The 19,070-nt window shown below is 38.5% G+C and overlaps 1 protein-coding gene across 3 annotated transcripts in view; it reads left to right on the forward strand.

The window, feature by feature from the left end:
• Window positions 1-18,580, forward strand: part of LOC132649052 (exocyst complex component 6B-like) — a 126,057-nt gene extending 107,477 nt beyond the window's left edge. For 2 of the 3 annotated variants that reach the window (XM_060371944.1, XM_060371948.1), the window contains one exon: window positions 11,837-18,580. The gene's annotated coding sequence lies outside the window, so the exon portion shown is untranslated. Of the gene's footprint in view, window positions 1-8,318; window positions 8,389-11,836 lie in introns of all 3 variants that reach the window. The other variant, XR_009587476.1, reaches the window with a different exon arrangement.
• The last annotated feature ends 490 nt before the right edge of the window (window positions 18,581-19,070 follow it).

The raw sequence follows: 19,070 nt of genomic DNA on the forward strand, positions 1-19,070 counted from the left end.
TTTTGGCAATTCTGGTTTTTGTTTGTTTGTTTGTTTTGTTTTTACATATGAAGTTGAGAATTGCTTTTCAAGGTCTGTAAAGAATTGTGTTTGTATTTTGATGGGAATTGCATAGAATCTGTAGACTGCTTTTGGCAGGATGGCCATTTTCGCTATGTTAATCCTATAGATCCATGAGCATGGGAGATCTTTCCATTATCTGATACCTTCTTCAATTTCTTTCTTCAGAGACTTGAAGTTTTTTCAAACAAATCTTTCACTTGCGTGGTTAGAGTCACACCAAGGTATTTTATGTTATTAGTGGCTATTGTTGTTTCCCTAATTTCTTTTTTGGCCCTTTTGTCTTTGGTATACAAAAGGGCTTCTGATTTTTTTAAATTAATTTTGTGTCCAGTCAGGAAACAGGACAGGAGCCTACCACAGAGGGCCTCTAAAAGAATCTACCCAGTAGTGTATCAAAGCAAATGTTGAGACTCATAACCGAACTTTGGGCAGAATACAGGGAATCCTATGAAAGAAGGGGGAAATAGGAGGAAATGGAGAGGAGAGGAGCACCACACAGAGAGCAATAGAACCAAAATATCAGGCCACAGGGGTCTTTTCTGAGACTGATACTTCAACCAACGACCATTCATGGATATAACCTACAACCCCTGCTCAGATGTAGCCCATGGCAGCTCAGTATCCAAGTGGGTACCCTAGTGAGGGGAACAGGGACTGACTCTGACATGAACTCAGTGGCAGGCTCTTTGACCACTCACCCATGAAGGAGTAGCAGCCTTGCCAGGCCATAAAGGATGACAATGCAACCAGTCCCGATGAGACCTGTAAGCTAGGGTTAGATGAAAGGGAAGGAGGATCTCCCCTATCAATGAACTTGGAGAGGGCCATGGGAGGAGATAAGGGAGGGAAAGTTGGGTTGGGAGGGAATGAGGGAGGAGGCTACAGCTGGGATACAAAATAAATAAACTTTAATTTATATAAAAACAAAAATTTAATTAAAAAGATAATTTTCTATGTTGAAAATGGAGGAAGACGCAGTGACACAGTGCTTCTGGATACCATTTGAGTTTGTTTCTCTTTGCATACAAATAGTTTTTCACTGATGATTTCAGTTTTGTATATCCTCTTTGGAAAAGGTCAAGATAAGACAGACTTGGAGAAAGAAGAGACTGAGAAAATAGATGCTAAATTAAAGACCATAGAACAGAGGTTGGAGGAATCCTTGAATCGAAATAGAGGCCTTCAGAGCAATCCAATCTGGTACTTACTGTTAGGTCCAGCAGGAGCCTAATGGGCTTAGCAGGGGCTTAACTACCAAAAGAAGCCCTTGCAAATTGGGGCTTGCCAATTTTAAAATGTTTAAATGAAATAAGTAGTACACCTACTAAGTGGAATTTAGAAAGGACTGCTGAATTAAAACAGCATATAAAGTTCTTAATTCTAAAATGGAGAACAGGGAATGTTTTAGGCTGGGGAAGAGGTTTTGTGTATATTTATGCAGGAGAAGAGAAAGTGTGGGTTCCATCAAAACTAATAAAAATCAGATATGACAGAGGAAGACCACTTGAAGACCTTGGCCACACACAAGAAGAGAAAAATCAGGAAGACTAAAATAGAAATGTAACATAAAGTGCTGATCCCTTTACATGGGAACAACTCTGACACTGACTGAGACATAAAAATGTCTCCAGCCCAAACTTCAACAATACATGACAATAAATCCTTGGCTACAATTTCCTCAAAATATATTATGCCATTCTTTTAATTGGCATAGATAAAACTGGTTTACAGTTTAGTTTTATCCTGTACATCTCATACATTTATAATTTTAGGACTGTATAGTACTTGTGAGAATTTATATGTTTGGAGAACAAAAAGACTGGACACTAGAGACACTGGATCAAACCTGACATAATTCATCCTTCCAGCATGCTGAGAAGTTGACACATCTGTTCCAGCATCTTGCATGTTCCAGTATTCTGGTTGTTCCTGGCTCAGCTGCTTCAATTGCTATTTCTCATCAAAGCCTGCTCCCAAGAGAGCTTTGAAGAAAGCTACTAATCTTAATTGGTGCAACATTTTAGATTGTTCTAAACAGGACTTCTATTAAGCCTAAAATTTCTCAGCATTCAAAGACTGGACCACAAATGTTAATGCTTGCTTAATTAACCATTTTTCCCAATTTCCTTTGGGCCCCCTAATATGATTTTTACATGTCCAAAAAGTCAGCTAGAAAAAAATTCATGAGAACGACGTCCAATTTCCTTTAAGGGGGTTGGATAGGTTTTTTTGTTGTTTTCTGGCGATATGAAAATTTGATGTCATTGGGAGATGGTTATAAATTATTAGTGGTCTTACTCAGAGAGAAAGCAAGGTTAAACTCAGGGATTTCTCTCTTGCCCTTTTTCTTTTCTCTAAGGAGAAAAGGGGTTGGAAAGAAATAAAGGGGAATACAGGGATATCTTATAGGAATGATACAACAAAAGGTAGATTATTGAATCTACTCAATTTAAGGTTTTATTTGTTATTTTCAAATAAGGTTATTTTTTTAACTGGTGTAGGATTTTGTATATTGATGCAAAAATCTATTTTTAATACATTGCTAAATTTTAGTATATTGGTAGAAATTCAAGTTTACTTCCTATAAGGTATTAGGTTTAGGTATTAGGTACTGAAAGTTACTCGCTAGAGAACACAGATGTCAGCCCAGGCTACTATACCCTGCAAAACTCTCAGTCCTCATAGATGGAGAAAACAAGATATTCAATGACAAAACAAATTTCAACAATACCTACAAACAAATCCAGCATTACAGAAGACACTGGAAGGGAAAATAAAACCCAAGAAAGCTAGCTACATTCAAGAAAACACAGAAAATAAATAACCCCACTACAGTAAAACAAAAAGCAACCAAGCACACAACCGTATGACCACAGCCAACATCAAATTCAAAGGATCTAATAGCCACTGGTCATTAATATCTCTCAATATCAATGGACTTAATTCTCCAATAAAAAGACACAGACTAACAGAGTGGATACGTAAACAAAACCCAGCAATCTGTTGTATATAAGAAACACACCTAAGTCACAAAGATAGACATTACCTGAGGGTAAAGGGATGGAAGACGGCTTTTCAAGCAAATGGACGCAAGAAGCAAGCAGGAGTAGCCATTCTAATATCTGATAAAATAGTCATTCAACCAAAATTAATCAAAAGAGATGGGGAAAGACACTTCATACTCATCAAGGGAAAATTCCACCAAGAAGACATCACAATCCTGAACATCTATGCCCCAAATACAAGGGCACCCACATTTGTGAAAGAAACATTGATAAAACTTAAACCACACATAGATCCCCACACACTAATAGTGGGAGACTTCGACACCCCACTCTCAACAAAGGACAGGTCAACTAAACAGAAATTAAACAAAGAAACAATATCTCTAACAGAGGTCATGAATCAAATGGGCCTAACAGACATTTACAGAACCTTACACCCAAACACAAAAGAATTTACCTTCTTCTCAGCACCTCATGGAACCTTCTCCAAAATAGACCACATAGTTGGTCACAAAGCAAGCCTCAACAGATACAAGAAGATTGAAATAATCCCTTGTATCCTGTCTGATCACCATGGAATAAAGCTGGACCTCAGTAACAACAAAAATAGCAAAAAGCCTACACATACATGGAAACTGAACAACTTGCTACTAAAAGACAGCTGGGTCAGGGAAGAAATAAAGAAAGAAATTAAAATCTTCCTAGAACTCAATGAAAATGAAGACACAACATACCCAAACTTGTGGGACACAAAGCAGTGCTAAGAGGAAAATTCATAGCACTAAGTGCCTTCAAGAAGAAATTTGAGACAGAGCATTCAAGCAACTTAATGGCTCACTTAAAAACCCTAGAAAAAGAAGAAGCAGACACACCAAGAAGGAGCAGACGGCTGGAAATAATCAAACTCAGGGCTGAAATCAATCAATTAGAAACAAATAAAACAATTCAAAGAATCAATGAAACCAAGAGCTGGTTCTTTGAGAAAATCAACAAAATAGACAAACCCTTAGCCAAGCTAACTAAAAGGCAGTGAGACACCATCCAAATCAACAAAATTAGAAATGAAAAGGGGGACATAACTACAGACACTGAGGAAATCCAAGCAATCATTAGGACTTACTTCAAAAATCTATATGCAACAAAATTTGAAAATTTAAATGAAATGGACAATTTTCTTTTTCTTTTTTTCCTTTTTTTAAAGATTTATTTATTACTTATGCAATGTGCGTTAGCATGGACAATTTTCTTGATCGATTCCACTTACCAAAGCTAAATCAGGACCAAGTAAATCAATTAAATAGTCCTATATCTCCCAAGGAAATAGAAGCAGTCATCGAAAGTCTCCCATCCAAAAAAAGCCCAGGACCTGATGGTTTCAACGCAGAATTCTACCAAACAGTCAAAAAAGAGCTAACTCCAGTTCTCTTCAAACTATTCCACAAAATCGAAACAGAAGCAACGTTACCAAACTCATTCTATGAAGCCACAGTCACCTTGGTACCTAAACCTCACAAAGACCCAACAAAAAAAAGAGAACTTCAGGCCAATCTCCCTTATGAACATTGATGCAAAAATACTCAACAAAATACTCGCAAACCGAATACAAGAACACATCAAAGATATCATCCACCATGACCAAGTGGGCTTCATCCCAGGTATGCAGGGGTGGTTCAGTATACGGAAATCCATCAATGTGATCCACCATATTAACAAACTGAAAGAAAAAACCACATGATAATCTCCCTAGATGCTGAAAAAGCATTTGACAAAATCCAACATCCATTCATGTTTAAAGTATTGGAGAGATCAGGGATACAAGGCACATATCTAAACATAGTAAAGGCGATATACAGCAAACCTATAGCCAATATCAAACTGAACGGAGAGAAACTTAAAGCAATCCCACTGAAATCAGGGACAAGACAAGGCTGCCCACTCTCTCCATATCTCTTCAACATAGTGCTGGAAGTCCTTGCTAGAGCAATAAGACAGTTGAAGGAGATCAAGGGGATACAAATTGGAAAGGAAGAAGTCAAATTATCACTATTTGCAGATGATATGATAGTATACGCGAGTGACCCCAAAAACTCTACCAGGGAACTCCTACAGCTGATAAACACCTTCAGCAAAGTGGCTGGATACAAAATTAACTCAAAAAACTCAGTAGCACTTCTGTATACAAAAGACAAAAGGCTGAGAAAGAAATTAGAGAAACAACACCCTTCACAATAGCCACAAATGACATAAAGTACCTTGGTGTAACCCTAACCAAAGAAGTCAAAGACTTGTATGAAAAAAATTTCCAGTCTCTGAAGAAAGAATTAGAAGAAGATATGAGAAGTTGGAAAGATCTCCCATGTTCATGGCTTGGCAGGATTAACATAGTAAAAATGGCCATCTTACCAAAAGCAATCTACAGATTCAATGCAATTCCCATCAAATTACCAACACAATTCTTTACAGACCAGGAAAGAAAAAATCTCAACTTCATATGGAATAATAAGAAACCCAGAATTGCTAAAACAATCCTCTACAATAAAAGATCTTCTGGAGGTATCTCCATCCCTGATCTCAAGCTGTACTATAGAGCAACAGTTTTAAAAACTGCATGGTACTGGCATAATAACAGAATAGTGGATCAATGGAACCGAACAGAGGACCCAGAAATAAACCCACACACTTATGGACACCTGATCTTTGACAAAGGCGCCAAAACCATACAATATAAAAAAGATAGCATCTTTAACAAATGGTGCTGGTCCAACTGGATGTCTACATGTAGAAAAATGAAAATAGATCCATACTTATCACCCTTCACAAAACTGAAGTCCAAGTGGATCAAAGACCTCAACATAAAACCTGACATATTAAATCGGCTAGAAAAAAAAGTGGGGAATACCCTAGAACTCATTGGTACAGGAGAAAACTTCCTAAACAGAACACCAACAGCACATGCTCTAAGAGCAACAATTAATAAATGGGACCTCATGAAACTGAAAAGCTTCTGCAAAGGAAAGGGACCATCACGAAAACAAAGCAACTGCCTACAGATTGGGAAATAATCATCACCAACCCTTTATCTGACAGAGGACTCATATCCAGTATATATAAAGAACTAAAGAAGCTGAAAAGCAGCAAACCAAGTAATCCACCTAAAAAATGGGGAACAGAGCTACAGAGAGAATTCTCTGCAGAGGAATACCGAATGGCAGAGAAGCACTTAAAGAAATGCTCAACCTCACTAGCCATTAGGGAAATGCAAATCAAAACAACCCTGAGATTTCACCTTACACCCATGAGAATGGCCAAGATCAAAAACTCAAGTGACAACACATGCTGGAGAGGTTGTGGAGAAAGGGGAACCCTTCTGCACTGCTGGTGGGAATGTAAACTTGTACAACCACTCTGGAAATCAATCTGGCGCTTTCTCAGACAACTAGGAATAGTGCTTCCCCATGATCCAGCCATACCACTCCTAGGCATACATCCAAAAGAGGCTCAAGTACACAAAAAGGACATTTGCTCAACCATGTTTGTAGCAGCTTTATTTGTAATAGCCAGAAGCTGGAAACAACCCAGATGCCCCTCAACTGAAGAATGGATGCAGAAATTGTGGTACATCTACACAATGGAATATTACTCAGCAATGAAAAAATAAGGAAATCATGAAATTTGCAGGTAAATGGTGGGATCTGGAAAGGATCATCCTGAGTGAGTTGTCCCAGAAGCAAAAAGACACACATGGTATATACTCACTCATATACACATACAACATAGGACAAACCCACTATAACCTGTGCATCTAAAGAAACTAAGCAGGAGAGAGGACCCTAACTAAAATGTCCAATCCCCATTGTGAAAGGCAAAGAGGATGGACATCAGAAGAAGAAGAAAACAGGAAACAACCTAGGAACCTACCACAGAGGGCCTCTGAAAGCCTCTGCCCTACAGACTATCAAAGCAGATGCTGAGCCTGATGGGCAAGTGTTGGGCAGAGTGAATGGAATTTTAGGTAAGAACTGGGAAATAGTAAGAGCTGGAGAGGACAGGGTCTCCACAAGGAGAGCAACAGAACAAGAAAATTTGAACACAGGGAACTTCCAAGAGACTCATACTCCAACCAAGGTCTATTCTTGGAGATAACCCAGAACCCCTGCACAGATGCAGCCCAGGGCAGTTCAGAGTCCAATTGGGTTACATAGTAGTGTGAAGAGGGACTGCCTCTGATATAATCTGATTGGCCTGCTCTTTGATCACCTCCTCCTGGGGGGAGCAGCCTTACCAGGCCATAGTAGAGGACAGTGCAGCCACTTTTGATGTGAACTGACAGACTAAGATCAGAAAGGAGAGGAGAACCTCCCCTATCAGTGGAATTGGGGAATGGCATCCATGCAAAGGGAGGAGGGAGCGTGGGATTGGGAGGGGAGGAGGGAGGAGCTTATAGGGGGATGCAGAATGAATAAAGTGTAATTGAGGAAAATTTTAAAAAAAAAAAAGGGGGGGGGGAATAATTTAAGAACCTTAAATGACTTTCAAAAGTGGAGCAAAACATGGAGTTAGTCAATTTACATTGAACATGCCTCGCCCCTGGGGCCAGTGGTCTCCTGAACCTACTCAGACCTCGGACACCACCACTGCTAGTTCTAGAACTGATGCAAGATGTTCCAACGAGGGGGTTAAGGCTTCTCATAATATTTCCAATAAGCCCATACGTGTTTGTTTATATCCCCCATTTTTATTCATTATTAGCCAGATAGAGCCAAGTAATTGTGGTGATGATACTTGCTTTTTTGCCCAATGCTGGAATGCTAGTGAATTTAGGTATGCCCTGGTTACTTGCATGCCTCGCTGGGTGCCTGTGCCCATTGATGCCCCTCATGCTATGACTCTCTTCAGACAGAAAAGGGATTTTGGAACTAGAGCCGCCACTGTTACTGCCATCTCATTGGCGGCTGTTGGAGCTACCACCGTGGCATTAGCCATGAGTCATACTGTGCAGACTGCTCAGACCCTGAATAATCTTTTAGCCAATGTATCTCATGCCTTAGATGTACAAAAAGGAATTAATGCTCAACTAAAAGGAGGCTTGATGGTGTTCAATCAGAGGATTGACCTCGTGCAGGAGCAAATTGATACCCTATGGCAAATGGCTCAACCGGGCTGTCAATGAAAGTATGCTGGACTTTGTGTCACTAGCATACAACATGAGAATTTTTCCTGTGCTGCAAATCTTTCTAAACAATTGTCTAGCTATATTTTAGGTAATTGGACTGGAGAATTCGATACTACGATGGAGCAGCTGAGAGTGGCCATTATCACAGTAAGTTCTACCAGAGTGGACGCAGGACTAGCCACAGGATTATCACCATGGATTGCTGCAGCCATGAATCATCTGAAGGAATGGGCGGGCATGGGAGCATTAGCAGGCCTTCTGGTGTTGGTCTCCTTGGTTTGCCTGTGGTGTATATGCAAGATTAGAGTCTCACAACAGCGTAATGCAACCATGATCATTCAGGCCTTTACAGCCATTGAAGCAGGACAGTCTCCCCAAGCATGGTTGGCTACCATTAAAACCTAAAATGTTATGCTCAGGATGCGAGGCTAAGCACTGCACTCAGGGTCAGCCCCTTTGGACCCAGAGAAGAGCATGTCTGATTGCATGCGGGTTGATGCCCCAGGTCCCGCCTCTGAGAAAAAGGTATCGGACGGGTCTGATGCTCTTTGGGTGGATGACACCTAAATGAACATCAGTAGAAAGTCCCAATTTATTTCTAATATCAGAGATCAGACCTCTACTCTTGCCTGATGTGTCTAAAACAAAAAGGGGGAACTGTAGAGAGCTGCGTAATGCCGCGCCTTAAAGATGGAGCTGGTTTTCGCCTTCCACCTTCCTGTGACAGAGTGCTCTCTGTCACAAACAACTCCACATTTGGCTAAGGCTGAGGATCTGGCTTGCTTCCATGTATGTGGACCTATCTGCATTGCCCACTTGGCATGCTGGGTTTGGCTACCCAGAGGCTATTTAAGCTGTGGGCTGGCTTTCCCCAGGGTCCGATGATTGTTCAAGTGTTCAAGGTTCCTGAATAAACTGCATTGAAAAAAAAAAATGAAAAGTAGCCTTTTATTGGACTTAAAGAGGTAATGTTTTTAAGGTTTGTATACAATTTACCCTTGTTCATTCAAATGCTGATTTCTCTACCCCACTCTATGGTCTCAATCTGGACAGTGCATTGTGATGTTTATTCTAAGCATCACCTGTCTGAAGTTTGTGTAAACATGCCACCATTTGTTCTCTTTATTTTCAATAAAACAACCAACCAGTGCTGTGCACTGGAGAGAATAAGGTGGGAGATCATGGTCCAGAGGGAAGGAGAAGGAAGTGAGTGGGGGGAGAGGAGAGCAGAGATCAGCAGGACAGGACTTGGAACTATGGGGAGAGATGAATCGGACCTAAGATATGATTAAAAGAAGTGCAATGTTGGAAATTCTGAATGGGATGAAGCTATGCAGGCTTGGAGGTTTAGGAAGGTGTAATCATTGCCCAGCATTGTGCTCTAGGTTAATTAAGTAAATCCTAGTCTCTGTGTGGTGATTTGGTAGACAGCTGGGTTAGGAATGGCTGCAGTTTAACTAAAAGATAAATCAATGATAACTATCAATAAGCAACTACATTAAGGGCTTACCCATTGTACCACCTTCTGACTACTTGAATACATTTGAGTTCATGGACAAACTTAGAATAAAACTCGAAGGCCAAACTAGCTCAGACCAAACTTTAAGGTCAAAACTGTGCTTAGGATAAGTCTTTGAGGTAACTGAATCCACAGGTTTGCATTTTTAAATGACACTCAAGGATAAAAACAAAAATCATTTTGTAATTTGTTTAGAAGAAAAATTTTAACTGTTCTGTATGTTTACAGCCTTTTTCATTTTCATACAGTTATTGCCACTTTAATGAATGTGGCAGGGGATCTTTGTTTGTTTTTCTAATCGTATTTTACTGTGTAATAGCAGTCTAGGAATTACGTTAGTTAATTGCTACTTTACATTAACTGCTACTTTTCTCTTGCTCTAATATAAATGACCAAAGCCAGAAGTGCTCTAAGAGTAAACAATGACTAGAGTACGGCTCCCTATGAGGATGAAAAAGAAACTCACTTCCGATGCTGTCGGTGTGAGTACTGGGGGCTTTTGTGTGCAGATGTTGTACCTGTGGGAGAGCTCAGACAGGACTGGAACAATGACGTGTGGAGTTAAAATGCACAGCAGCTATGTTTGTAAAGAGCGTCTATGTGTCTAACATAATGAATGTCTTTTTAAATCCAGTGTGGAATTTCAAATCTAGAAAAAGAGCAGACTGGAGGTTTATGCTCTTTGATTTCTCTTCCTCCTGTGGCCCGGCCTAAGCACTATCATACCCCAGATAGCACACTTCATTCATGTACAACAATGGGAGCTGCATCTTCTGCTGGCATGTTGCATTTCTTTACTATAAATGTGATTTTCCAGAAGCTGATATTAAACACTATTCCCTCCCTCCCTCCCTCATCTCCACCGTGCCCCTTTCCAAGTCCACTGATAGGGGGACCTCCTCCCCATTCATCTGATCCTGTTTTATCAGGTATCTTCAGGACTGGAGGCAAAGCCCTCCTCTGTGGCATAACAGGACTGCTCCTCCCTTGGGGGGGTGGGGATATCACCTTACACCCATCAGAATGGCCAAGATGAGAAACTCAAGCGACAACACATGCTGGAGAGGTTGTGGAGAAAGGGGAACCCTCCTCCACTGCTGGTGGGAATGTAAACTGGTACAACCACTCTGGAAAGCTATCTGGCGCTTTCTAAGACAATTAGAAATAGTGCTTCCTCAAGACCCAGCTATACCACTGCTAGGTATATACCCAAAGTTTGCTCAAGTTGCTATAAACAAAAGGGATACTTGCTCAACCATGTTTATAGCAGCTTTATTTGTAATAGCCAGAACCTGGAAACAACCGAGATGTCCATCAACGGAAGAATGGGTACAGAAATTGTGGTATTTCTACACAATGGAATACTACTCAGCAATCAAAAAGGAGGAAATCATGAAATGTGCAGGCAAATGGTGGGATCTAGAAAAGATCATTCTGAGTGAAATATCCCAGAAGGAGAAAGACAAACATGGTATATACTCACTTATATAGACCTATAAGATATGATAAACATAATGAAATCTATACACCTAAAAAAGGTAATCAAGAGAGCGGACATGGGGTAAGATGATCAGTCCTCGTTTAGAAAGACAAATGGGATATGCATCGAACATATGACAGGAGTCTACTGAGCGCATCTGAAAGACTAACTAGCAGTGTTTTCAAAGCAAAGACTCATGACCAAACCTTTGGCAGAGTACAGGGAATCATAAGAAAGAAGGGGAGTTAGTATGATGGGGAAAGGATAGGAGCTCCACAAGGACCAAATATATCTGGGCACAGGGACTGACATTCAACCAAGGACCATGTATGGATATAACGTAGAACCTCCGCTCAGATGTAGCCTGTGGTAGCTCAGTAACCAATTGGTTTCCCAAAGTGAGGGGAACAAGGACTATTTCTTTTATTTTTTATACTTAATTTTTTTTAAACTGGGAAAGGACAGTCTACTGCTACAGAAAATTTCTTGGGCCCTCCTGAACAAATTCATAATCATGGTCCTTTTGAGAGTTGTTATGTCATATCAGATCCAGTAATGGAACTGAGCTTATTTTTTTTTTTTTTTTGTTTTCTCAGGGTGTGGAAAACTCAGGTGGATACCTGAAAGACTGACGTGACCCGTGGAAGATGGACGAAGAAGGCCCAAAGTGTCTGCAGGGGCTAGACCTGAGAAAAGGAAAGTGAATGGGGGTGATGGAGTCATTGAACCATGAAAAAGAGTCTCCTTGTCAGCAATGATTCAGATGGAGAAACTAGTTGACTGAGGGAAAGAGTTGGTGAAGTCTTGGTGGAAGGGTGTTGTTTCTTGCTGTGTTGTCGCTATTGAATACGTCTGTTACTGGTGATCATACTGTTCCCTAGGCAAAGATGGTCACATGACAATCGAGGCAGTGATGTTCAGGCTTTGCATGATGAACTATTTAGCAATCAGCCCTGAAATTTAGATAAATTCCCCCCTTCATTACTGTGCAAAACCTATCAAAGATTTTTGGTCATTATTTTTCTAATTTTAATTGGGCTCTAAAATGTGGTCCATAGGAATTTCTTTGGGATTTTTTCGTTGGTTATGCGGAGAAGCATTATAGCTTTGAGACTGATTTGCTTCTGCATGTCTTCTTTGAATTTTGACTTGTATACTTTGAATTAAGAAGGGGAGGGCCTGTGGGGAATTATGGTTTTGGCCTGGCATACAATTGGCATGAGAAGCATGTGCCAGTGGACTTTTAGTTTAGAGACCTTAGCTCCTGAAGCACTGTGTCCCTTTCAGTGTGTCCCAACACTTAAAGAACTCCCTCAGACACTTGAACATTCAAGCAACCTGTGTTCTCTGTCTTCCCTAGAAGTCAGGAAAACATCCAGAAGCTTGGCAAACATTTAATTAATTAGACATTAATTCTGTGTACCCTTATAGCTTGCAGATGTCATTGTATCCTGGCAATTACAATTGTATTCTCTCTGGAAACTTCCATCATATCCTGCTTCTGATAATGATGTTAAAATTCTTGCTGCATGCAATAAATTTGTCACATCCCTAATTTTCATGTAGCCCCTCTGACCTGTGCCTAAAAGACAAAATTTCTTTTGACCATAATCGGGTATCCCTGGCTTGGTAAGTAAGTGCTGATGTTTACACCAAGACAAAGAACTTTTAATTCCACTAAGGCTTGCTGAAATTTACTGATTCTATTTTGAAGCCCCAACCCCTTCTCATTCACTGCCCTTTCCTAAATCAGTCACCCACCTCCACATCCATCATGGTAGTCAGAACAAGGGAATTATTAAAATAGAATAGGCACATATGAAGAAATGACTCAGGGAGCAGAGGCTAGCACATAGGCACATGAATCTGCATTCAAATCTTATGAAAGAAGGGGGAGATAGAAAGACCTGGAGAGGACAGGAGTTCCACAATGAGAGCAACAGCACCAAAAAATCTGAGCACAGGTGTCTCAGATACTCCAACCAAGAATCATGCATGGTGATAACTTAGAATCCCGGCACAGCTGTAGCCCATGGCAGTTCAGTGTCCAAGTGGGTACCCTAGTAAGGGGAACAGGGATTGTCTCTGACATGAACTTAGTGGCTGTCTCTATGATCCCTGACGGGGGAGCATCCTTACCAGGCCACAGAGGAAGACAATGCACCCAGTCCTGATGAGACCTGATAGGCTAGGGTCAGAGGGAAGAGGAAGAGGACCTCCCCTATCGGTGGACTTGGGGCAGGGCATTGGAGTAGATGAGGGGAGAGGGTGAGATTGGGAAAGGATGAGGGAGGCTGGCTACAGCTGGGATACAAAGTGAGTAAACTGTAATTAATTTAAAAATAAATTTAAAAAACAGGTAAAAGTAAATAAAAATAAAAGTAAATAAAATTTTAGGTGAAGAAATGGTGAAAATATGAAGCAAACAAAATGACTGTTAAGATACTAAACTCCATGCAGAAGAGCAGGTACTGAATGACTCATTTCATTGTAGCTGATAACACTTTGTATTAATGTAATTACTATCAAAATATAACGATGGCTAGCAGAGGCTGGAGTTTATTGTTTATTGTTATATATTAGTTTGCGAGTATTTTTGCATCAATGTTCATAATATCACTTTTAGTATTTTGTTCACCATCTCAATTTTGTTTGAGTAAGATGAAATAAAATATAACTAAAGTCTCAAAATTGCCTTTTATTCAGATGGTAGTGGCATATGGCTTTTTTTCTTAGCACCCAGGAGCAAAGACTGTGGTCTATAGTCATACCACCCTGAAATACCCAATTTCATGTATTTTTTATTTTACTATATCTTTTTGTTTTATTTTGTAATTAGTCTTCAGATGCTTGTTTGTTTATTTTTTTAAGAGACAGATTGGTTGTGGACATAGTCATATTGGAACTGAGATGGTGACAAACTAAGAAAAATATGTGGAAGCCAAATTGTAATCAGATATACTGTGTTAAAAGTCCAGTTTTGATCCAAAAATAATTAAAAATGAAATAGAGAAATAAATCCTTCCAGAGGAAAGCAAAGCAATCAAACCAAAAAGTTCTGTTGCTTTCCACTGGGGATGAATGCAGCTACAGAACCATTAAAGTTACCATGTCATCTTGGTTATTAATATGGGTCACAGGCATTATAGCTTGGTAAGATTGTCGGATCTCTTCCTCCTTTTGAAGCTAGCACAGAGCCCTCTACTACCATAAATGCTAATCCTCAAACAGTCCTCCGGTCTGTTCCAGCTCATGGGTCTTTTGGCTTTGTTTGACTTGCATGATGTCTTCAGCAACAGGGGCTTACATTTCACCTCTGGAGTAATCAACTGTGTTATTTTAATTCACTTAATCATAGAAAAATCCAGCACGGCACGGGAGGAGCATAGGATGATGAGACTCAAAGAAATGGTCATGAGTCCACAGGAAATCTTAAAGTAGAATTTGGCACAAAATGTTATTCTGGATTTATATGTAAGCTTGTGGTCCCATGAAGATACTATTGATGCAAATAGTCTTAATCTTCTGTAAGTAAAAAATTTAAAATATGTTATATGGTATAATATGCTTTGATATCCTCAATACAAATTAATGAATGAACAATGGTATATGGACTGAAGCAAGTAAAATTCCATCAAAAACTAATCATTTGATATTTGCTTACATTATTGAGATTGTATACAATAGGGTAATTATTTTTGCAGAAGTTTGAGAATTTTCGTACATATCAAGTGAAGGATGAACAATATAAAAAAATTCACATTTATCTCTATTATAAAAGTCAGTGATGAGTCTCATAATTACGAAATGTGAATTTGAAGAAAAGTTAAGAGAGGTTAAATGCAGTTCACTGTTTTTATAAAGACAATTTTGAAAGAAAATTAACTATTGACTTAAAAAGCCCAGCTTTTTACTTAAAATGGGTTTTATTTCTTTTATGAGTTTTTTACATTACGATAAACCCGAAAACACTCCATTCCTCAAGTATGACTGTTTTTATTTTTGATTACATGACTGAGGCACATTCTAAAATGAGTCAAGAGGACTGATCAAGAGTCACCCCACTGGGAAAGGCTTCACTTAGGACATGTATCTGTGAATAGAACAAATAGAGAGAAAAACAGGTCAATTTATCTTGTCAGCATTTTAAGGATTTTAGTTGCTGCTTTTCTGAGATGGAGAGGGCAGTTACAGTTCTTGTTAGTTTTACTTAACTTTTTTTTCAATTATCCATGGAAAAATCCATTGGACTTACCTGTTTGGTACACATTTTTGATGTTTTCAATTGGATTTATACTTGTTCTGGTCAGGGTCGCATATTCTTCCCAAATTTCTTTAGTAAGACTTGTTCCCTTTGCTATATTTCAAGGAGTAAATGTCAAAAAAGATATCCATGAGAACCTACCCACAATGTAGAATCAGCAAGCCTCCATAGTCACCCAAGTTCTACCTCTATGCTGAAGCTAGTCACAAAAATCTTAATAAAATTGTGTCACAATATAAAGGATACTTTTAGAATTTACCATTATATTCATTTTACAGTTCTTAGGATATTGAAGACAATCAAAAAAGCTTTTCTATATTTTCATTTTATTTTTTTGCATTTTCTTCTTTTTCTCCTTCTTCCAGTAGTAGCAGTATTTATAATTTATTCACTTTGTATCCCAGTTGTAGTCCCCTCCCTCATCTCTACCCAGTCCCACCCTCTCTCCCTTTCCTTCTCCCATAGTTCAGTCATAGGGGAAGTCCTCCTTTATTACTTTCTGACCCTAGTCTATCAGGTCTCATCAGTACTGCCTGGGCTCACTACTCTGTGGGCTCGCTATGTCTCCCCACGTTTAGAAACCATAGATCAGATATGTATCATTCAAGACTTGTCAATGTATTTCTAAGAAATTTCCAAGTTGGTATAATGTTCTTGTGGAATGTATACAATTTACCCTTGTTCATTCAAATGCTGATTTCTCTACCCCACTATCTGGTCTCAATCCTGACATTGCATTGTGATGTTTATTTTAAGCATCACCTGTCTCAAGCTTGTGTAAACATGCCACCATTTGTTCTTTATATTGTCACTTAGACAACCAGCCCCAATGCTGGGCAATGGAGAGTATAGGGTGGGGCATCCTGGTCCAGAGGGAGAGGAGCAGGAAGCATGGAGGGAAAGGAGAGAAGTGGGAGAAGTCAGCAGGAAAGAACTTGGAAGCACGTGGGGAAATGAACTGGACCTAAGATATGAGACTAAAAGCGAGTATAATGGGTAAAATCTGAATGACAGGAAACTATGCAGGTTTGGAGGTTTAGGATGGAGTAATCATTGCCCAGCATTGTGCCCTACGTTAATTAAAATAATCCTAGTCTGTTTGGTGATATGGGTACACCCCTTGTTTAGGAATAACTGCTGCTTAACTAAAAGATAATAGTAAATATTAAATACCCACAACAAGGCTATAATACCATTGCCACCCATGCTATTTCATTCATTTTCAGATAAAGAATCTAACCCTCCATGTGCTTGACCAAAAACCAAAGATACAGTTAATCATCTGAACTGACTACCTAGCCCAAAATATTCACAGATTTGTTTGTTTTACATATCAGAATAATTTTGAAGCCCACCATATATAACATGGCCACTTACTTTCAATAATATTAATGTATTAGATGATGTTGTAGAGATGGACACTGGAAAATATCTGTCACTTATGTTTTTGTGTAGAAATGAATGCAGCTGAAGTGGAGGGTAAGACATACTGCAAGGAGTCACATCATCCTTATTGAGATAATTGTGAAGACATAAAGGAAGGGTAGTTTGATCAAGTTGTCATGTCTGACATCCATTTCAGTGCAGATTGTGTTTGTTTATTTATGTGGAATATCCCAAAGACATTTTTGTATGACCCTTAATGACTGCCTTAATATCATCCTGACAATAGAATCAGTAGGCAAATCTTTTTCGCAGACTCTTATGGGCACCATGGAGAAGATGCATATGTATTGAAAGGAGAATCTGCAACCTTCATCCAGTCATGATTGCATTTAAAAACATTAGTAAAATATTTTGTACCATATAATTCCTGCAATTAAAATGCATACAAACTCCCGTGTTCTAAGTAAAATATAGAAAAACTAATTTTATTCCCTGCAAAATCAGATGTACTTACACAATGCTGTTGATGGTCTTATGTCTCTCTGCTTCTCATGAGTATACTGTAGAAAAAATAGCATGGTCATATTTGATATATAAATAATTTCAAGCTTATATTTAGGTGGAGCTGTGAACAAAGACAAAGTAGCACATTACTTCATAATATTGATTCAACTTTTTGTCTTAAATTGTTTTAACGTATTTTTAACTGAGTCACTGATAGTTACCCCTCAGTCCCTAAAAACTCATACCAATATTTTACGTTTTTTTGAAATTTTGAATCATGGAAACATCTGGTATCATCAAACATACAATAAAGTATCATGTTTTCCACTATTGCTCAACTGTAACAGAAGCTATGTGGATTGAGATTTGTAATTTACATTGTAGAAATAATAGCATGTATACAGAAGCTATAATATTTCAAGAGATTCTAATTACTATGAAGAATATATATATTTGAATGTACATATTTAATCAATTGTCATTCCCATTTGGTATTTCTAGCACATAAACACATACTACTCTCAAAGACAATTAAATTAGTATCATCCCAGATGTACCTGATAAAAATTTAGAAATGTTGATGACAGAAATGTTTCTCACTTATCTGGTGAAGAAAAAAGTTCCATGGATTTGTAATATAATTGCTGTTTAATTAGACATTTTACTTCTTATAACCAAATTAAATAAGGGTAAATTATAAATGAATATCTGATGACACATTCCACCCATCTCTAGCAAAATGTAGTATTCAGTTTTGGTCATGAAGGACTAGTATTGAAAGATTAATTTCACTTTTATCTGTGTACTTTCACATTAAACTTTACTATGATTATACAGAAAGTACATGGTATTCAAACTCTATCTTTTGTTAGTTTTACATATTTCATAAAACTCATGGGGTAAAATTCAAACAGGAATTCATTGAAAACTACATCTGCAATGTGTTTCTCTCTTTCAAAGTAGTTGAAATTCTAGTTGGCTTGACCATTTTCTGAGTCTGAGTTCTGAGAAGTCTGACTTTAAGTGTGCTAAAATGATTTCATGGTCCTATCATTTTCTGTCCAGAAAGAGCTAAGGATGAATTGCAACCCATAGCTGCTATGATAATGCACTGTGAAGCCTTCCAAATATGCTTAATATAAGGGTTTTTAAAAGTTTAGAGAATTTTCTAAGTTTTATGTGGAATAAGTACCAAAATATTTCTGGATTCAGATATTTCTTCACATTAGATCAAGCTTTTAAAATGCTTGTCTGATGTTTTGTGAAGAACTTCATGAATGTAATTGATTATTCCTTAGCTTTTTGTACAACGTTGGGACTTTGTAAAAGATTTTAGGTGAGGTTCCTATTTACAGATAAATAGTTTCAGATATTGCAGTTATACCTACGTTTGATTAGGTTTCCCTCTTGATATATGTGAGTATGTATGTTTGGGAATTGTCGATGTGCATCACGCAAATGCCAGTAACCAGTAATGGCATCCTTAAGATCCGTAGTGTGACAATACTTGCCCTGAAAATATTCAATCAATTTCTCTGGGACAATAAGAAAAAAGAAAAAGAAATCTGCAATATATTTTTACTTCCATTTCATATTTTACTCCTTTCTTGAAAGGGAAATATTCATATTCAAAATGAAGTTTGAATGTTCAATAGTCATGTAAATTGCCTTTGCAG

This window comes from Meriones unguiculatus, chromosome 18 (assembly GCF_030254825.1).
Source record: "Meriones unguiculatus strain TT.TT164.6M chromosome 18, Bangor_MerUng_6.1, whole genome shotgun sequence".
In the NCBI taxonomy this organism is placed as follows: domain Eukaryota; kingdom Metazoa; phylum Chordata; class Mammalia; order Rodentia; family Muridae; genus Meriones; species Meriones unguiculatus.